At 33.7% G+C, this 23,503-nt stretch overlaps 1 protein-coding gene across 42 annotated transcripts in view; it reads left to right on the forward strand.

Annotated features, from left to right (window-relative positions):
* The window catches only part of PTPRD (protein tyrosine phosphatase receptor type D), a 2,170,985-nt gene that overhangs the window by 896,424 nt on the left and 1,251,058 nt on the right, over positions 1-23,503 (forward strand). The window lies entirely within an intron of this gene.

Below are 23,503 nucleotides of genomic sequence, written 5' to 3' on the forward strand. Positions count from 1 at the left end.
TTGTTTGTTTATTTATGGCTATCTGTCAATCTTTACAAGGTTGGAGAACTGAGGATACCCAACTGGTTTGACCTGTCCTGTGTTTGTTGTGTGCCTGCTTCATAAGAGTTCTCACAGTGGGAATTTGCTGTTGTCATCCTTTGATATCAAACATTTCTCTGTAAACTATTACTTAGTCAAAGAGGACTGATCTGTTTGACCACAATTTTTGAGCCGGATTAATTCGAGATGACGTATACTTCCATCAGGTGGCACATGATCTCTATTTTTATAGCTATGCTTTTTATACGTATGTTTTATAGCTATAGCTATAGAAACTTTGTTTCTTCTAGAGGTAGTTTTTATTTACTGATTGTATATTTGGCATCTTTGCTTATCTTTTACCTTTTGTGTATTTATCTGTGTATTCCAGGATTCCTAGATCAGCAGTGTCTTCTCTTGTGTGTAGCAAAGCGTTTGTGTTTATGTGTGTGTGTTGGAGTGAGGAGGGAATAAAGCGATGGGAGAACAGAGAGAAAGGTTGAGCCACGTTTGTGTTACCTTTTGATTTTTAAAAAAATCAATCGTTTTCCCTTTGGGTTCTTTTCTCCTCCATCACTTAATTGCTGAAAGGCATCTCTCCCTTTTGCAACTTTAACTCCCTAGTGAGCTTTGAAGACTACCTCCTTAAGTTGCACATGTTTCCACATTCTTCCCCAGTGATGAGCACTGCATGTTGTATGTAAGTAATGTTACTAAATCCTACACCTGAAACTAATAGTACACTATATGTTAGCTACGTGGAATTTACATAAAAACTTGGGGTGGGGGAAAGGACTCATGAGCTATCTTGAAGTGGTTAGTTTGAAAATATTTAGAGATTTTCTATTTGCTTTTCTTTCATAATTGACTTTGTCAGAGTGCGGTTGTCAAAAATCTTTTAAAATTTTTAAATTTTTATTTATTTATTTTTGAGAGAGAGAGAGAGAGAGAGAGAGAGAGAGAGAGAGAATCCCAAGCAGGCTCTGTGCTGACAGAGCTCAAACTCATGAAAGCTGAAATCATGACCTCAGCCAAAATCAAGAGTTGGACGCTTAACTGACTGAACCACCCAGGCACCCCTCTCTTAAATATTTTAGACTTGCTTTTCAGACTAGGGTGTGGTCAATTTTTATGAATGTTGAATGTGATTTTGACATGAGAATTCCTTCTCTAGTTTTGTACATAGGATTCTACATAGGCAATATGTTCCCAAATAAAACTTACGGTATTTTTCAAAACTTCTATGGCTTAACTATTTTTTATGATCTGCTTGACCAACTAATCATTGAGAAATGTGGCGTCATATTTTTCACTATTATGGTAAATTTGCAGTTCACTCCCCTCACTGCCCCCAACCACCAGTGATATAAAGCATGTTTTTCTTTTATAGACATCAAAGTATTTTTAATTGATGCATATGAAACATATTTAGAATCATATCTTCTTAGTAAATTGAATCTTTTATCACAGTGATACTTTCTGTGTGGAAAGGTCATTTAATATTAAAGTTTATTTTGTCTAATATTAATGTAGTTAACAGCATTTTTAGGTATATATTTGACTGGTTTGTTTTTATATCCCTCAGTTTCAACCTTTTTCTGTGCTTATTTTGTCTAGGAGTTCATATTCAATTAATCTTTGTAAACAGGTTGAGTTATTGCTTTTTTTTCCTAGTAGGATTCTTTCCTCCAAAAATGATTTGGGCTTGTTTCTTCCAGGAGCCAGAAGGCACTACAGACATGGATCCCTTTAGTTCATTGAAGAATGTTGAGTTTAACTGGGGAGTCTTAGATGTCCCTTCACATACTTCTTAAATTGCCTTCCACATACTCCTAGTAATACTGATACTGAATTTTACCTTCAAAATAACTTTCCTTTTTGTGTTTGTTTACAATCACTATTCACAGTTCTAATTTCTTTTCATAATTATGGAAGTCTGTTCATTTCTATAGTATTGGCAGTTTTCTTAACATGATGTAAGCCCAGCAAAACAACAACATAATTATAGATAGATGATTGATTGATAGATACATAGATAGAAGATAGATAGCAATTCCTAATTGTTCCTTGTGGAAAGAATCCTCAGAGTTTTAGTATGCCATCACTCTCTTCAAAGTAGAAGTTCTGTTTGGTAATAGGTTCAAGCATGTCAATATTCATTAACTGTTTTTGAGTAATTTTTCTGAACTAAGCAACTTAATAGGCTGTCAATGTATCTTGGTTACAGAAACAGACATGGTATCTTCCCCCTCTCCTTGTGGCTTACAGTCCAATGGTGGAATAAAGAAAATCAGCAAGAAAACAAATAAATAAATAATGGTATATTGAGTATTTTATATGATTAAAGATTATGAACAGGACATTAAAATGTATGGTGAAAAGATAATGGTAGATAGTTCTCTAGGATTAGATCTAAAACTTATACCTGTTTTTCAGTCTTGTGAAGTGGTTTCTGAGTCACTATTTTTAACAAACTTCAGTATTGAGAATTTGTACATAGCTTTATATTATCATTACAATTTTTATATTGTTATTACCCTATATATGCCTCCCTTTCCCTTGATTAACAGGGATTTATTGTTTAGACTAAGTCTAGAACCCATGTCAGCAAATATTTGAGGTTGAATGCTTGCATATATTTTACTATCTATATATGCGTCCTTAGTCTTTTTAGAATCTTTTTCCATCTTCAGACATTGGAGTTATGCTGATTCAGATTGTATGTGTAGACTATACTTACTAGAGCTGTAGTCTTACATTTCTAAATCTTCTGTAGCCTCTATTTTCTCATCAGTGAAATTGGATGAAAAATAACTTTCACTCAGGATTTCTATAAAGATTGAATTGAAGCCATAGATAGATGGATAGAGTTCAGACTGTAGTTTTAATTTCATTCTCTCTGTGAGGTAGCTATGTAAAATGGTTCTCATCATGAGCTGCAAGATTAACCTGGTTAGGAATCCCATCTCTGCCATTTATTAGCTGTGTGATATCAGGCAAGTTATTTAACTTCTCTATGATTCTATTTCTCATTTAAAATAAGAATAGTAATAGTGTATTCTTCATAGGATTGTTTTGAATGAATTATTCTTTAATAAAGTGCTTAAAATAACAGGCACAAATAAAACAATATCTAAATGTAGATAATGCAATTATACCAATTCACCTATATGAGTATTTTTTTAATTTACAACAAACAATTACTTTGCTCTTCGTAAATTATCCATCAATATTTTATAATATATTAAGAAATGGTCTTTAATCTAGATGATGGAATTTACTAATAATTATACTTATTTGGATTTGTTACAACTATACTCAGAAAGTTACATTGTAAGTATAATATGGAATCATGTAGTATGATATCTGTTTTCTTTACATATGAGACAATGTAAATTCCTTTTGCTTTATCCTATAGCTTTCTTAATAATTGAATCTCCACTCCCATAGTGATCTGTTCAATGTGATTTATTTTTCACAGCAGGTACACAGACTGTAAAGGTTGGCTCACCTTCTCAAATGTATCTCTGACAAGTCCTGATGGTTTAATGTACTGTGGCAATTTTTATTCTTCCCATCAAATCTCATAAAAACTCCCTAATCATAGTCTCCTTTGGTTTGGAGGTTTCATGCAGGCATATTTGTGATAACCGTGAGTCTCTTCTCTCAGCTACTCTGGTCTTGTTATTTTTCTTTCACATTAAACACACTTTTCATGGTGTCTTATATTTATTTTTAGTTCAACAGAAATCACTCCTAATTCTTTGTCAAATATAACTCTAATTTACTGCCAGATGATTAAAATTTTTAGTTCCTTCTATGTGAATAAATGTTGAAAAAAAATAAGCTAGAACAGAATTGAAAGGACCAATAGAATATTTATAAAGGGTGGTAATGAATTAATTAATAATATCACAGTTGATAATATCATTGGATTACAAGCATATCTTAATGGACAAATGGCTATAATCATCTATATATGTTCAGTATTTAAATGGTCAATAATGACTATAATACACATGATGTTCAGAATTCTTATCATAAAAGTTATATCTGGTTTAATATTTTAAACATTTTTTAATGTTTTATTTATTCTTGAGAGAGAGAGAGCATGAGCATGGGAGGGACAGAGTGAGAGGGAGACACAGAATGTGAAGCAGGCTCCAGGCTCTGAGCTGTCAACACAGAGACCAACGTGGGGCTTGAACCCATGGACCACGAGATCATGACCTGAGCCGAAGTCAGACGCTTAACTGACTGAGCCACCCAGGAACCCCTGTTTTAACATTTTAGATGGATGATTTTAAGTTATAAAAATGATATGAAAAAAACACTAAAGCTAATTGAAATTGACCAAATTTCTATGAAAATTTAAGTTTTATTTCATAAACATAATAAAAACCTAGTTTATAGAGTTTTAAACGCTCATTTAAAGTACTATTTATTTTCAGATAGTTCAATAAATGATATTTTAACAAGTTAAAAACTCTTAAGTTTTCAGTACTTCAAACACACTCTACAATTGCATTCTATTTTTAAAATTTGTTTAAAATGGCACCTTAAAAAGTTCCTTCCTTTCTGGCACTCACATATAGTTTTAAGAACTCCACTCGATGCAGTACTTTGATCTTCTGGCTTCTGGCTCTTCCTTAGTGACAGAAAGTAGATTACTTATGCTTGGGCCAGAGCTAATTTCATACCAATCAGGGGCAGTACAACTGCACAAGTAGAATCCCTCCGTATTGTGTTCCTTGTCCACCTCAGAAACTATGGAAGTTAAAATTACCTCTCATTGCCATTGTAGAAAACAGGGAAAGAGAACAAATCTGCTATTAATTTACTACTTCACTATCATCTTATACTAGAGCAGCACATCAGAAGTTAATTTAAAAGAAATACGTGTACCAAAATATCATTCAAAACTTAATGATTCAAAACTTAAGTTTAGGTTTGATCCCCAAAGAGATACTTCCTCCCCGAGTGAGTTCTTGTGGGATAGGAGATACAAAAGAAAGTGAAGGAAGGTTATGGGAACCATTATTGACGTTGGTGTCCTGAATTTGTAAAATCATATTAGTCTAAGAGGAAAATAAAATCAGTTGGCTGAACTAAGAGTGTAAAATAATAATAATATAATAGTAATAATAATAATAATAAAGTAAATAGGTACAGTTACCTTTAGAGTGTTAACAAGTCCAGGGGCAAGTTTACAGTTAAAATGATTAGTGCAACTGAATTTCTCTTTATGCTGAATGAACAAATCTATTAAGAGTAAAGAAGATAAGAGTGAGTTTATAATTTCAGGAGGAAAAAAAGCCAATCAAAACTTAATTGGATCCATTTAGAAGAAAAAGAGATAAACAATGTACTAAAAAGGCAGTAGTAATTAAGAAGGCATTTAAGGATTAATACAATATACTCTAATATTGTATGTCTCAGGGTAACCAAATCAAACCTAATTTAGACTTTGAAGGCTCCAATTAGCAAAAATTTCTACTAATAAGCAAAATCCTTTGAAATTTCTTGTTTTATTTCTAGAGAGGAAATATGAAGTCTTGTTGAAGACCATTCAGGAAATAAATTGTCGGGTCCAGATGGTTATTCAATAGTGTTGCACAAGGAAAAAAAAATGACACTGGAATTCATTTCCTTTATCAGTCGTGCTTATAATCAGTTCTTGTTTTAAGAGCTTCTTCCGTTTTCCATGAGTGAGACCTGAGGGTGTATTATTCAAAAGCACTCAGCTTTGACAAAGCAAACTATTATTTGAGTTTGAGGATCTATGAGTCTAACTCTGATTTTGAAATGGAAAATGGACAAAAATTCGCCCATTTTCACAAGAATTTTGTTTTACTTCAGGTTGTTCTAATAATATATGTAGGTCATAAATTCTTATTTAGAAATATTTGCAAGTGTTTCATTTCTAAGGGAATGTTTTGTAAAGTGCGCCCCCCCCCCCAGACTACTTGCAGAAAAGTCATATGGGATGCTTCAACAAATGCAGACTTCCACTCCCCCTGGCACACCACAAATCTCTGAATAAGTATCTGGCTGACACAATGGAAATCTACATTTTGATAAGCACCACAAATGATTTAGAGGCATGCTAATATTTGACAACCAGCTTTCTAGACATTTGCCAGCATTTGCCAACTACTCTGAACTGGATACTTATCCAGCTATTGCTTGTAGGTGACTTGGTCTTCACTGCCAGCACTTGTATCCCTTCTCAAAATCCCTGGTCTTTTAAACGATTTTGCTTTGAAAGATATAACTAGTTTATAAGAGTAGGCAATGCTACTACTGCATATAATTGAAAGAATAATTCCTTACATATTTTGCTACTGTATAACTTGAAATACATTAACATACACTACATCATGGCATTCATGGAAACGAGTAAGTGAGGGAGAGACAGTTTCACTGGTTCTGGCCATAGTACTCATAGACCCATTCAATACTTTATTAGAATACTGTTAAACACTGGGGCAATAGTCTGGCTCAGTCAGCAGAGCATGTGACTCTTGTTCTCAGGGTTGTGAGTTCAAGCTCCACATTGGGTGTAGAGATTAAAAATAAAATCTTTTTTTTAAAAAGATACTGTTAAGCACTATAAGAAAAGTAAAATGCCTGACTGGAAAGTGAGAATGAGAGAGGTTAATTATGAATGTTATATCTCAGAATGTATAGGGAAGTAATAGTACTGTAACAGGGTATGGAAATATTTGGATTTTTGATAGAGGTGCAAGAAGAAAAATTGACATAAGAGAAAAAAATTATGGAATTTAGAAAAAGTGAGTTGGGATTTATCACCTTGAGTAATCAGTTGTCAATGGATCACATGGGAGAAAGGGAGTGAAGAAGAAATCAAGCTATAAAGGAATCAGATTATAGAGCAATAAAGGGCAGGCTAAGGACTTTGTGTCCCTTGTGTTAGCACATTGTGGGTAAACATGGAATATGTTTAAAAAGATGTGATGGGTATTATTTGGTTTTTAATAATACAAATACAAAAGTTTATCAGTAGTTCAAATGACCTATACCCAGGCCTTTTAGCTGATATTCATATACAACAATGTATCCATGGAAAGGGAGGGGAAGAATTAAGGGGGAAAAAGTGTGGAAGGAGAAATTGATATTGATCTAATATTCTACTTAGATCATTCTGATAGATTAATATGATAGATGAACTCAACAATCTCTTGCTTTTACAATGACAGTGTATGGAATCACTGAAGAGGAAAGAAACTAGATCCAAGGATGAGGAACCACTGCAGTGGTAGAGCTGAAATAGTTGAAATAAAATGAAGGCCTTAGCTAGAATAACAGAAACAAAAAATAAGACTTGTGGAGGCTGACTTAACAAAGTTTGTCAACTAAGTAAATACAAGGTCAATGACTTAAGACGTACATCCCATTGGTAGTAGTAGGAGTAGTCGGAGTAATATTTTGTTAATGTTTTTAAACATTGTCATTATTTTTATAAAATTGAGTTAACTTTACAATTGTAATTTAAAAAAAAAAAGCAAAAATCACACAAATTCCTACCAGAGACCATATCCTAGAAGTTGAACATTCTCTCTATGAAAGATAGAAAAATGATCCAAATTACAGAAATGGTATCAACTATGATTGGTTGATACAGCTTTTATCACTCTACACTGTGTCACAGACATATTTTTGTGTCAATCAAAATGTAATTATATCATCCTTTTGAGTGCATGATTGTACAATATACCATCTTACAAAGGTGCAATATTTTGATTAGCCAATCCATTACCAATGAACACTTTATTGCTTCCTCTCTTTTTGATGTTATGAATACAGCTTCAGTTATCATTTCCATACATATTTATTTCTTTGGTATGAATGCTTAGATGTAGAATTTTTCTTCCAAAGGGTATACACATTTGACATGTGGATCACTATTGAATAACTCCATTCCACAAAACTTATACCAGGTTAATTGACAACAATATTTTATTTTTTGCATACACAGCACTTGCTCCTTTATAACTTGAGAAGATGAATGGTTTTGGTTTCTTCATACTTTATACCTTTCCTCATTTTGGAGTTAATATCCATACTTTGGCTATTAAAACAAGTAAAAAATAAACATTTGAAATATGGTAAATCACTTCAATCAAATTACCAGTCAAATTCTCTGTAATATGCTCCCTGGAATTTTGATAGGCAAAGTTCCTAGTTTACCTCAGGACTTTGAAAGAAATATTTCCTTTAAATAATCAAATGATTATTTGAAGACATTTATATTAATATCCTTAATGTAATCTAGGGAACAAAAGGGATAACAATAAATTCAAAGGGTACAATTTTGGGTGAGTTACATATGAGATGTAGGGGTGTGGCTGAAAGAGAATGGGCCTTGACACCCCAGACCTAGCTTTGAAGCTTTGTCCCATCCAGTACCTGAGGGGCCCTGGGTAACATATTTGATTTCATGGAATCACAACATCTCCTGAGTATTTAGGGTCTCCTAGAAGTCAGAAAACCAGAGTGCTAGAACATGGTAAGAATCTGATCAACGTAGTTTTCCTTCTTCCATGTTCTTTTTTTTTTTTAAGATTTTATTTTTAAGTAACCTCTGCACCCAGTATTGAGGATCAATCTCACAACACTTTGTCACAGGCTCTACTGACTGAGCCGGCGAGGCACCCCTCCTTCTTCCATGTTCTATAACAGTGGCAACTTATGTATATTTTTTTATATTAAATGAAAAATCTATTTTGTCTACTCACTAGAAATGTTCTACTCTGATGTAATCTTGTACAGCCACTATTTTTCAAGTGTATACAGTTCAAACAGGCTAGATAGATAAATTAGTGAATACTGTAAATCTTTATCTCATTTGTAAGTCCATCAATTACTTATGGACTTTAAATAACCCATTCTAGGGTTTTTATCCTTAACTGGAAAGTTGGCCATTCATCTTTTTGAATCAGAACACTATTTTCTATAGTTGTCAACCTCTGAATTATTCTTTCTCTCTCTCCCTCCCTCCATCCTTTCCTCCTTCCCACCCCCCACTCTTTCTCTCTTTCTTACATGTGCATTCTTATGCATAACTCTGCTTAATATAAACAAACATATGCACAAAAGAGAAGAGTGACACTGATTACTGGCTCATGTATAAGAATTTGAGTATATAACAGGGTTTAAGTAATTGCAATAAATTCAATTTTAAAATATAATTTTCTATACTTAAGACTGATGGAGAAAACTTGTTTTGTGTGTGCTTACACAGCTCTAATGTGCTCTAGTTTCAGGAATCTAAAGGTTACCAGTTACAAAAGCTTTCTGAAATAGAAGGTTTCTCATTAATATACAACAAAGGTAGAAAGTACTTGTTCACTGATTTTTAATCAGTTTATGACATGGACTGCAAGGCTCCTTCAAAAGGAGATTCTGCTTGACTAGCAGTACATTAGCAGTAATCCAGTGATCTGTCCATGCATTAAGGATACAATTTATTTTTCTACTGATCAGTTCTTTTCCTAGTAAAATGAATTGTCTGACTTTGGATGGAACTGCCTAACAAAAGAGCTTTGTAGATGAAATTGACAGACCTTATAGGTTCAGTTTAGTTTGAATGCTTAAATTAGAAGCCCTTGTATTAGGATTAAAATGGGAAAAGCACTGATCTAATTGCATGTCCGAGAAGATATGTCAAATCTGGTTTCCTATGAGCATTAAATTCTAGCTTAGTTCATAAATGCAGTTAATATATGAGAAGAGATTCTTTAAAGCTAAAGAAATATTAGAAGTAGATTCCCCCCACTCTCTTCTTCAGAAAAAAATTCTTATATGTCAGTATCAATAATTATGCCTCAATAGCAATTACTAAGGTCATAGGTGGTTATCACTACCAACAATCACTTCTGCATATGCTAATGGTTAGTACACACACCTCTTTCATTATTTTAATTTTAATTTTAAACACAGGCTATGTAAGAAACTCTACAGACAGTTTGTAGCTTGTCTTCTCATTAGATACATAGTTTTCTCTTTATTACCCATGTGAGTAAATGTTTTTATGCATCTACAAAGGTACAGTCTATTTAAAATCAGTTATTAGTATACTCAGGAGTAATGTAAATAAAAACTCTTTCAGTGAAAGGCATGATATAATATCTGTAAAGGATGAGTATCTGTGAGAAAATTTATAAAACTTTATCATCAAAATTACCCAAACCTAGCTACTACACTACTAACAAAATTAATTTAATTTTGCATATGAAACTTTGCTTTTAACATCTAAAGTATGAGTTCAGTCATCTGCTACAACTATTAATCAAAACCATTAGAAGAGAATGGGAAATATTTTACTGATGTAATATATATATATCTATATATCTATACATCTATGTAGATATATATATATATATAATATAATATTATATATATATATATTTATATATTCTCACTTAAATCAGTTTTATGAAACATTCATTGTTACTTTACCAGTGAATAAATTAAAAATCAAATTCTGGTCTTAGTTGTAATTTGGATATTAAAGAATAAGAGAAAGATATTCTGGTTATAATACCCATTTTTTTTTCTTATGCAAACTGATTGGTGACATTTATTAATATAGGCAATACTGGTGTAGGGATTTTTTAGGGGATGAAGTATAATTCTGAAAAAAAAGGATAACTCTGTTTAACTTATGTTTGAGCTATCTATAAGGGGACAGATAAAGAAGCTAAATTGATAATTGTTTCTAACACTCTGGGTTGATTTTTATTTTAAAACCTATTTTATTGAAATGATGTTGTCACTTTTTTTTGCTTACATTGAAATATCTATGTCCTAACTATTTTTATAAAATCAAGTTTATTAATATACTTAATAAATTCATTCGTAGATATTTTTAATGGTTGCATTTTACCTTTATATATTATGTAGTATAATTTTCTAATCCTGTTTCAAAATAAGTATTTCCCTTGCATGATATTGCTGAGTACTGCAGTGATGGAAAGAAAAAAGTGGATTAATGATATCAACCCATTCCAATATTTAATTTAAGTTCAAGCTTTTGATTATTATACATTTGCTAGTTATAATATGTAATTCATAAACATACCTGTTAGCTTGGTTTTTAATATAAAATTTTGCTATTTTTATATCCCCAAATTAGATAGGAATTATGGTATGTGAGTTTTTTACAAAATAACTCAACTCACAAATAAAGGGAAAAAGTTAATTCGGTTGTTGTCTTGGTTAAAGAGGGTGAGATGTATTGATCTTTATGATAATAACTTCAGTAGAAATGATCACAACTAAATGTCTTTGCTCCCAAGTCCTCCGCAGTCAAGTGAGAGAAAAATGTGTATATAGCAAACTATGGACAAGGTAGACTACAATGAGCATCATGTGAAAGACACCAAGATCCAAGTGGTTTTAATGCCTTGAAGCAGTCCCATCTGTAAATTAACTCATGTAATTCTAAAAAAGGACATGTCTTCAGTAGACATGTGTGGTCTAGTCACTTTGGACATTTTGCTTTGTCTTTTTGGAATGTTACTTTGTGTGGAGCATATTGTCCTTACATAAAGAATCTATTGAAGTGGTGATTGAAAATATTTCCCCAACCTTTTCACACTGATCTATTCAGATATTTTGACAGAGGACGAAAACACTATTGCTTCATATGGCGTTAAATAATAAGGAATACCATAACAAAACTCAGCTCTCCTATCCTTGTTGATGGTTTTCTCCATACATTATTGCGTATTTATAGCACAGACTGTTTTTTCTTAAGGAGAAGCCTATTGCTGTTGCAGCAGTAATGTGGTGCAAATAAACTCATGATTACATTCCTTCGGGAAATGCAGCTGCAGTTTTCCAATTTAACTACCTAAGGTATATATTTGAACAATTTTCTTTTTCTACTGCACATAGAGTTGAATGTCACTTTCATAATAATTAGATAATGGGTTTGTTTTGATCCTCCATAAGGAGGTTCAGTAATAACATATGTAAATACTGGAACTGAGACCTTACCTTCCTAGGCTTTCAAGATATTTTATAACTGTGTGAAGTATTAAGAATGCTACGGTTCTTTACTCTCAAAGAGAAGAATACCATTTTGTAATTTCTTATGTAGAATAGCAATATTTGACTACTTTTGTAAAATCAGGCATTGATATCCTTTAAATTAGATCAAGAATTATATAGATACTATGTATATGTTGTATGTGTGTTTTGCTGAGTGTTTTTGTGCATTGTATTGTGCTATATTGTATTTGTGTATTGTATATTGTATCTGTGTATTGCTAGTTAGTATTAAAAACTCTTAAGATCTACAAAAACTTGAGAGTTCACATAGATTCACCATTGCACCAGAGCATGAACCCCTCAAAATAACTTAGCTGTTCAATACCTTAGGTGACACAAACATTCTGATCTCCTGATTGTCACAGGGCCTTTCTTTCTCCTTCCCATCCTTCCCCATTTCTCTTCTGTCTCTCCCTCCTTCCTTTCTTCCCTTGCTTCCTTTCTTTTTACCTTAGATTATTAAAATATAAATCATGTCATATCACTGTTCTCTTTCAAAATTTAGAGTATGCCTAGCTAGTACTGTTGGCAAGATGAATAGTAATGAACAAGGTAGACATGTTTTTTCCTGTATCATGGAGCTTGCATTGCTGGAAAGACAAATGTAAACAAATAAACCCAAATATACATATTCTGTGTTGGGAGAGTAAGCCGTATGTATTCCACATTATCTAATGATGCCATGGCTTGATAGAATTGTTAAAGAGTAGTCATTATTTGTCAGTAGAAAACAAGATTGCTTCTATATTGAAGCATTAAAAAGATCGGCTTTGAAAAACATTTGAAAAAGAGTGAGATAAGACTGAATACAATGTATTAGTTTTAAACATACAGTTTAGGAGTGCCTGGGTGGCTCAGTCAGTTAAACATCCGACTTCAGCTCAGGTCATGATCTCACAGTCCGTGATTTCGAAACCCGCATCAGGCTCTGTGCTGACAGCTCAGAGCCTGCAACCTGCTTCAGATTCTGTGTCTCCCTCTGTCTGACACCCCCCCCACATTCATTCTCTGTCTCTATCTCAAAAATAAATAAACATTGAAAATAATTTTAAATATACAGTTTAATTTATTTGAAGCACTGGTTTTTAAAGTAATATTTTCTAGTTACTGGACAGTATTTTTATTTCTTTTTTTATTTCATTTTTTATATATTTTTTTTTTGGAGAGAGAGACAGAGAGCACATGTGATCCGGGAGGGGTAAAGAGAGAGAGAGAGAGAGAGAGAGAGAGAGAGAATCTTAAGCAGGCTCCATGCCCAGTGCAGGGCTCACCATGGGGCTTGACATGAAGCTTGATCTCAAGACTGAGATCATGACCTGAGCCAAAATCATGGGTCGGACACTCAACCAACTGACTGAACCATCCAGGAGTCCCATGGGCGGTATTTTTACACAACTAGTTTTAATTATTGTTTATGTATTATGGAGTCTTAATTAGAAAATGGTGTGTATAGAAGTGAGAAAGGGACTGGCTCATCTTGATTCTTTATAAACCATCTGGACAACCTCACAGTGAAAATATATAGCATTTAATATATACATTTAATATTTAATTTAGGCCCCTACATATAGGAAAATTGTTTAATATATGAGTGCTTGAATAAAGAAACAATGACCCTGAATGATATATTGGATCAGATGGACTTGACAGATATATTTAGAACTCTGCATCCCAAAGCAACAGAATATACTTTCTTCTAGAGTGCACATGGAACATTCTCCAAGATAGATCACATACTGGGTTACAAAACAGCCCTTAATAAGTATAAAATAAATGAGATGATACCATACACACTTTCAGACCACAATACTATAAAACTTGAAATCAACCACAGGAAAAAGTCTGGGAAACCTCCAAAACCATGGAGGTTAAAGAATACCCTACTATAGAATGAATGGGTCAACCAGGAAAGAAATTTAAAAGAGAAGAAATTTCTAGAGAAGAAATTTTAAAAAATGTATGAAAACAAATGGAAATGAAAGTACAACAATCCAAACGCTTTGGGATGCAGCGAAGGCAATCCTGAGAGGAAAATACATTGCAATCCAGGCCAACTCAAGAAACAAGAAAAATCCCAAATACAAAATCTAACAGCACACCTAAAGGAAATAGAAGCAAAACAGAAAAGACACCCCAAACCCAGCAGAAGAAGAGAAACAATAAACATCAGAACAGAAATAAACAACAAAGAATCTAAAACAAACAAACAAACAAAAAACTGTAGAGCAGATCAATGAAATGAAGAGTTGGTTTTTTGAAAAAAATAAACAAAATTGATTAACCTCTATCCAGGTTTCTCAAAAAGAAAAGGGAGAGGACCCAAACAGTAAAATCATGAATGAAAATGGAATTATTACAACCAATCCCTCAGAAATACAAGCAATTATCAGGGAATACTCTGAAAAATTATATGCCAATAAACTGGACAACCTGGAAGAAATGGACAAATTCCTAAGCACCCACCCACTTTCAAAACTCAAACAGGAAGAAGTAGGAAATTTGAATAGACCCATAACCAGCAAAGAAATTGAATCAGTTATCAAAAATCTCCCAACAAATAAGAGTAGGACCAGATGGCTTCCCTGGGGAATTCTAACAGACATTTAAAGCAGACATTTAAAGCAATACCTATCCTTCTCAAGCTGTTCCAAAAAATATAAAGGGAAGGAAAACTTCCAGACTCATTCTATGAAGCCAGCATTACTTTGATTCCCAAACCAGAGACCCATTAAAAAAAGAGAACTACAGGCCAATATCCCTGATGAATATGGATGCAAAAATTCTCAATAAGATACTAGCAAAGTATCCCACCATGATCAAGTGGGATGCATTCCTGGGCTTCAGGGCTGGTTCAGTATTCGCAAATCAATCAATATGATACATCACATTAATAAAAGAAAAGTTAACAACCATATGATCCTGTCAATCGATGCAGAAAAAAAAATTGGCAAAATACAGCATCCTTTGTGTGTGTGTGTGTGTGTGTGTGTGTGTGTTTTAGCATCCTTTCTTAATAAAGACCCTCGAGAGTGTCGGGATAGAAGGAACATACTTAAACATCATAAAAGCCATTTATGAAAATCCCACAATTAATATCCTCAATAGGGAAAAACTGAGAGCTTTCCCCCTGAGATCAGGAACACGACAGGGATGTCCACTCTCACCGCTGGTGGTTAACACAGTGTTGGAAGTTCTAGCATCAGCAATCAGACAACAAAAGGAAATCAAAGCATCAAAATGGGCAAAGATGAAGTCAAGCTTTCACTTTTTGCAGATAACATGATACTATACATGGAAAGCCCGACATATTCCACCAAAAGTCTGCTGGAACTGATACAGGAATTCAGCAAAGTCGCAGGATACAAAATCAATGTACAGAAATCAGTTGCATTCTTATACACTAATAATGAAGCAACAGAAAGACAAACAAAGAAACTGATCCCATTCACAATTGCACCAAGAAGCATAAAATACTTAGGAATAAACCTAAACAAAGATGTAAAAGATCTGTATGCTGAAAACTATAGGAAGCTTAAAAAGGAAATTGAAGAAGATATAAAAAAATGGAAAAACATTCCATGCTCATGGATTGGAAGAATAAATATTGTTAAAATGTTAATACTACCCAAAGCTATCTACACATTCAATGCAGTCCCAATCAAAATTGCACCAGCATTCTTCTTGAAGCTAGAACAAGCAATCCTAATATTTGTATGGAACCACAAAAGATCCCGAATAGCCAAAGTAATTTTGAAGAAGACCAAAGCGGGAGGCATCACAATCCCAGACTTTAGCCTCTACTACAAAGCTGTAATCATCAAGACAGCATGGTATTGACACAAAAACAGACACATAGACCAATGGAATAGAATAGAGACTCCAGAATTGGACCCACAAAAGTATGGCCAACTAATCTTTGACAAAGCAGGAAAGAATATCCAATGGAAAAAAGACAGTCTCTTTAACAAATGGTGCTGGGAGAACTGGACAGCAACATGCAGAAGATTGAAACTAGACCACTTTCTCACACCATTCACAAAAACAAACTCAAAAATGGATAAAGGACCTGAATGTGAGACAGGAAACCATCAAAACCCTAGAGGAGAAAGCAGGAAAAAAACCTCTCTGACCTCAACTGCGGCAATTTATTACTTGACACATCTCCAAAGGCAAGGGAATTAAAAGCAAAAATGAACTATTGGGACGTCATGAAAATAAAAAGCTTCTGCACTACAAAGGAAACAATCAGCAAAACTAAAAGGCAACCAATGGAATGAGAAAAGATATTTGCAAATGACATATTGGACAAAGGGCTAGTATCCAAAATCTATAAAGAACTCACCAAACTCCACACCTGAAAAACAAATAATCCAGTGAAGAAATGGGCAGAAGACATGAATAGACACTTCTCTAAAGAAGACATCCAGATGGCCAACAGGCACATGGAAAGATGCTCAACATCACTCCTCATCAGGGAAATGCAAATCAAAACCACACTCAGATACCACCTCACGCCAGTCAAAGTGACTAAAATGAACAAATCAGGAGATTATAGATGCTGAAGAGGATGTGGAGAAACGGGAAGCCTCTTGCACTGTGGGTGGGAATGCAAACTGGTGCAGCTGCTCTGAAAAACAGTGTGGAGAATCCTCAAAAAATTTAAAACAGATCTACCCTATGACCCAGCAATAGCACTGCTAGGAATTTACCCAAGGGATACAGGAATGCTGATGCATAGGGGCACTTGTACCCCAATGTTTATAGCAGCACTCTCAACAATAGCCAAATTATGGAAAGAGCCTAAATGTCCATCAACTGATGAATGGATAAAGAAGCTGTGGTTTATATATACAATGGAATACTACTTGGCCATGAGAAAGAATGAAATATGGCCTTTTGTAGCAATGTGGTTTGAACTGGAGAGTGTTATGCTAAGTGAAATAAGTCATACAGAGAAAGATACAATATATTTTCATTCTTATGTGAATCCTGAGAAACTTAACAGAAGACCATGGGGGAAGGGAAGGGGAAAAAAAGTTACAGAGAGGGAAGGAGGCAAACCATAGAGACTCTTAAAAACTGTGAATAAACTGGGGATTGATGGGGAGTGGAAGGGAGGGGAGGGTGGGTGATGGGCATTGAGGAGGGCACCTGTTGGGATGAGCACTGGGTGTTGTATGGAAACCAATTTGACAGTAAATTTCATATTAAAAATAATAATATATTAGTGTTTGGATTTTTTTTTTTTGAGAGAGAGAGATCTCATGGACATGAGAGCACAAGCAGGAGAGAGGCAGCGTCAGAGAGAGATTCTTAAGCAGGCTCCATGCCTTGGTCTTAGGACCCTGAGATCATGACCTCAGCTGAAATCAGGAGAGCAGACAATTAACTGACTGAGCCACCCAAGTGCTCCTGGATTTTTCTTTTTCTTTTTTCTTTCTTTCTTCTCTTTTCTTTCTTTCTTTCTTTCTTTCTTTCTTTCTTTCTTTCTTTCTTTCTTTCTTTTTTATTTTTGAGGGAGAGAGACAGAGAGAGACTGCAAGTGGGGGAGGGACAGAGAGAGGGGAGGGAGGGGAGACACAGAATCCAAAGCAGGCTCCAGGCTCTAAGCTGTCAGCACAGAGCCCAACGCAGGGCTCAAACTCATGGACCCTGAGATCATGACCTGAGCCAAAGTCAGATGCTTAATTGATGGAGCCACCCAGGTGCCCCTGCATTTTGCTTTTTAAAGTAAGAAATTATATTTTTTTGGGGAAAGTTATATGATAATACTTTAGCAACAAAACTGGACCGTAGATAATTACCTGAATAAGACATGATTTCCCTCTGAAGCTGTTAATGAAGTTTTTTTAAAAGTCTTAGTTATTGGGGCATGTTGTTAGCACTTAACATGCCAAACAAACAAAAGGCAAATACCCATCTATGTTAAATTAAAATGCAATATATTTTAAAATGAACATTTAGGGCTTCGTTTTTTAATTGCCCTAGATATTCTAATTTGGTTGGGTAGGTTGCTTCTTTGACATAATGCTGAAATTACTGTCATTAAATGAAAAGATAGCAGAACCTGTAACACGCAAGAGAATTGTTATGATCTTGGAAAAATAATGTTGGAAGTCTTCTGGAAGCAAATAATTTGGCAAGATGCAAAAGGAAATTAAGCATGAAAGTCAAATGGGTTCCACTTTCCTGGATTAAATACGTAACAGAAATCAAGTCCCATCCTCTCTTTAGGTCATGGAGAAATGTCCCGCCACATTATATAGTTCACTGCCCAATTAAGTGCTTTATGGAGGGCTTGTAGATTTGCCATACTTTAAAGCATACAGTATCAACCACTATCAAAGGGAGGATACGGCCCATTGTTTTGTTGCAGTATGGCAAGCCTTACGGTCTTAGGTCAATGTGTGCTCTAAATGTCTTCCATGTAGTATGTTAAAAAATAAAATAAAATTGCCAAAAAAAAATAAGGATTAAGTTCTCGGCAAACTAATTTTGGTTAGTTATTTTCTAGAGTGCAAAACTTTGAAATCATAGATAATTTGTCTCGTTTTTTATTGTTGATCATCTTTATATCATTTTATTATTTTTTCTATTGTCATGAAATAGCTGAAAATCAGATATTTTGCACAAATTATTTTTTTAAATGTTTATTTATTTTTGAGACAGAGAGAGACAGAGTGCAAGTGGGGGAGGGGCAGAGAGAGAGGGAGACACAGAATCTGAAACAGGCTCCGGGCTCTGAGCGGTCAGCACAGAGCCCGACGCCGGCTCGAACCCACGGACTGTGAGATCATGACCTGAGCCGAAGTTGGACGCTCAACCAACTGAGCCACCCAGGCGCCCCGTACAAATTATTTTCTAAGTACCTATCATATTTCAGGCTCTCTACTAGTTTTCTGAGATTCAGCATTTTTAATCAACAGAGTTGCCATTTGTTGAGTACACACTAGACATAAAACATGCTAAATTCTTGGCAAACTGCTCTCATTTCTATATACTAGACTTTATTTGTTTTTAGAGAATATTGAGGTTCACCACAAAATTGATGGGAAAGTAGAGTTAATGTATACACTATGTATCCATGAATGTCATGTAGTTGGAATAATATAGTAAGTACATTGCCTTTCTTCACTTACGAATTTGTATATAAGATTCCTCCAGGTCTTCTCATAGCTTGATTGTTTATTTTTTGTTAGCAATGAATAATATCTCATTGTCTGGATGTACAGTTTATTTAACCATTCACCTACTGAGGGGCGTCTTGGTTGCTTCCAAATTTCAGAAATTATGAACACGGCTGCTTTAAAAAGTTATGTGCAGGTTTATATGTGGATACATTTTTCAACTTATTTGAATAAATACTAAGGAGTTCAGCTGCTGTGTGATCTGGAAGAATATGTTTACTTGTATAAAAAATGGCCAGCTGATCCTCCAAAGTGTCTGCACCATTCTGGATTCCCACCAGCAGTGAATACTGATTCCGTTTCCCCACATCTTCACCTGCATCTGTCAATGCTATTGTTTTGCATTTTCACCGATCTAATAGGTTTGTAGAGGTATTTAATTGTTTTAATTAGCAAACCTCTAAAGACACATGCTGTTGAACATCTTTTTATATATCCATATTCTATCTATATGCCCTTTTTGATAAAGTGTCTGTGTAGATCCTTTATCAATTTTTACTAAGGTTGTTAATTTTATTATTATTGAGTGTTTAGACATCTGTGAATGTTTTGGGTAACAGTTATTAGATATGTCTTTTGCAATAGTTTCTCTCTGTGGCTTGTCTTCTCATTCACTTGATTATTTAGTTTTTAGAACAGTGCTGTAAAGTGAGTGTTATGATCCCCATTTTAAAGTTAAGGAAAATTAGAGAGTTTTGAATAAGTATCTCTATCTCAGAGGGACTGAGCAAACTTATCAGATAACTAGAATATATACACAAGCTTCATTTAAAAAATAAAAAAAATATATTTATGCAAAAGTATCATTCTTAAATATGTAAATATCCTCATTTTAAACCACACTTTATGAAATCATTTAAGGATTTCTTAAAGTCGTTGCTATGACTAATTTTGTCTTAGGCTTTATTATAAGGATACCTTTAGATTCAGTTAAAGGGAGTAAGTAATTTATTATATACTTAGCAATAAGCCTAATGTGCATATGCATGTTACATATTTGTGTGTGTGCAGATCTTAGTTGACAATATCTTGCTTTTGCCATTGCACCTGCCTCTAGCCAGCCTCCTAATAAGATTATTTTAACCTGCTGAGAATCAAATAGATAGATAACCAAATGTGGGGATAGAGAACTTTGGTATGAATAATATTTTTTATCATTAACAAAAGAGTTTTGTACAATTTATTTAGATGCTCAGGTGCTATTTTTTGTTTATTTCTGTTTCTTAATAGTGTTTATAATGCATAAGTAATTACCAGTTAAATACAGTATTATGAATTTCTTATGCTTTGTGTGTCTGTGTGTATAATTTATTTGGAAGTATATACTTAGACATATGTGTATAAATATAATTAACACATTGCTCATATTGAAATCATTACTTATCTCAAGCATTAACTTTTTTTGAAGATTATTAAGCATGCTACTGCTCATCATGAAATTATACATGCCACATTTTAGTATTCTTATAAATTCTCACTCCTACTGCAAATATTAAGATTAGGGGACAATAGGGTTATTAAAAATTTTCCAGTGCTATTACCTGCCTACTTACATAGTATTGCAAAGAAGCATTATAATGTAGCCTGGGGTTGGATAAAAAGTGTATTCCTTTATAAGAATGAATTATCAGAACCAGCCCATTATTTTCAGCTGAAGTCTCTGATCTAAGACAGTGGCCTTGTAAGGTTTCAATTTTATAACCCTAACTTTCCTTTCATCATGTTCTAAGTGAGGTCTATAATATCTTAGCTACATCAAAGCAAAAGTAAGAAAGTTCATATATAATAAAAATTACCAAAACACCATTTAAATAAGTCTTCTATGAAAATAATAGATTTCAATATTTTTATAAAGAAGCAAGAGGAGAAGTCTACGTTGTATTTATCACTTCAAATAACATGTCCTTAGTTAATAGCCCTTCATACCAAATCCCGTAAGGGGAAAAAAAATCCTGTAAGCGTATCAAAGTGTGAAATGTCCATTTCAAAACTTTTATTTGGATTGCCACTTCCTTCCACTAATTTATAACATGGTATCTGAGTAAAAATTTTTTTCATGCTTTTCTGTATAGTTTCTAACTACAAAACCAGGTAAGTAGCCTACTAGCAAACTCATTTATAACGGAAGCTCAAGGCTGTTGATTGTTTTGTTTATGCTTCTCCAAACTAAAGGAACAGGTTTTTCTTTTGAATTTTTAATATATATATATATATATTTTTTCTTTTTTTCTAAATTTACTAAAGGATTGCATATTTGCTAACTATAAACCATTGTTTTGTCTTTATGCACAATGAGGTTGGGGCAAGTTTTAAGTGAAGGCAGGAGCTTTGATAGAGTCCATATTGAACATTTATTTCCTCATGAAGGAGAAATTGTGGCTAGGAATGCAACTAAGCAAAAAAGTATTCAACACCTTAAAAGTGGTATTTTTTTTTTCTGGTTAAGAGGTAGAAAGTGTTATGGAGTAAATATTGAAATGCATATGTTGAAACCCCACCCCTCAATGTGATGGTATTAGCAGGGGAGGCTTCTGGAGGTAACTTAGATGGCATTATAGGGTTAGAACTATCATAAATGAGGCTAGTACCCTTATATGAGTCCTGAGAGAGTTTGCTTGCTCTGCTCTCCACCATGTGATAACACAGTGGGATGTCTGCTGTCTGCAACTAGGGGAGGGCTCTCACTAGAACCTACCAGGCTGACATTCTGTTCAGCCCCCAGAACAGTGAGAAATAAACTTCTGTTCATACACCACCCAGTGTATGGTATTTTGGTACAGCAGCAGAAAATAAAAGACCTTGAATTTACTTTCAATAAGTTCAGTATTTGTCTCATTCCATCTAGGCAACAAAGGAGTTAGAGGGAACCTAGTAAGCTTATAGTCATTAACTTCCCCAGACTGTGATGTCAATAAACTGCAAACATTCTACCTTTCTATCTACAGGAGACACAGGAATTTATTACACAGTCAGGGGGAAGTCTCTAAAATCTTCAAGGAAACCACCATTACATATTTTCATGAAAGTGATCAGTTTCACATATTTTGTCTCAGATTATTAGCTAGAGTATTGGTTTGAGAACAAGGAAGTTTAAAAACTCAGAAACAGGAAGTGTGGGGAGGGGACAAAGGACTTCAAACCAAGTCAGTCAGATAGTATGACCAGGGCATATTGGTAATAGGACAGCCTTTAAGCAGGTATAATTAAAAATTGGAAAATCAGTGTCATTGTGCTATAAATAATGTGAAACCTGTATAACCGTAATAATTTTCAAAGGTTATTCTCATATAGTACCAATGTATCTTTTACATAGGAGTTAACGTTTTGGTGATAGAAAAAGTATAAGACTGAACATCCCAGTTATTAGAAAAGTGACTACGGGTGTATTATTTTGCCTTCCTTTAGACTCTGTTTACTTACTGAGCTTCCTTACTATGAAGTAGAACCTTAACTCATAGTCTTTTTATGACGAAGAATAATTTATATAATTTCAACTAAATCATCTCATAAATAATTTATACACATAGAAAATGTATTCATGTTTACATATATGTAATAATAATTTATAAGTTAAACATATTTATAATTTTATATCATGTATTTATAAGGAAATATATATATATATAAATATATTAACTATATAGAAAATAAATAATTATCTAGTAATATATTTACAAGTTATATATATTTTCTATTTTACACAATCAATTATAACTATATAAGATTATTTATGTTCAACTTAATTATATGTAATTTCCATTAATTCATTGGAATAAGTTCCTGTCAAAATATGTATGTATTACATTTTGAAAAATGTGATACACTAGAGAAATTTAAAATATTATATTAGTAATATTGTTACATTATTGTATTTATTGGATTCCTATGACACAGATATTCCATTACTGTCTACAGTTTACAAATCAGGCTGCAAGTATTTTCCGTGATTCTAATGTACCCATTCAATGGATACACAACAGAGCCAGGACTCCTGTCTCATTATTCTAATTTCAGTCCCAGGTAGAGGTAGCAGCTTTAAAATAGTTCTGCCATGTTAGGAAATTACTACTTCAAGGTATTTTTTACATCTTCTAGCAATATGTGACAATACATTTTTTTCAGTTTAATATGCTTCTGCATGTGCAATTCCCAATTTTGGAAAAGTCTTTCTTCATTATATGCCTGAAAAATTACTACTTATACTGCAAGTCTAAGCT

The sequence above is a fragment of the Acinonyx jubatus genome, chromosome D4, assembly GCF_027475565.1.
Source record: "Acinonyx jubatus isolate Ajub_Pintada_27869175 chromosome D4, VMU_Ajub_asm_v1.0, whole genome shotgun sequence".
Taxonomy (NCBI): domain Eukaryota; kingdom Metazoa; phylum Chordata; class Mammalia; order Carnivora; family Felidae; genus Acinonyx; species Acinonyx jubatus.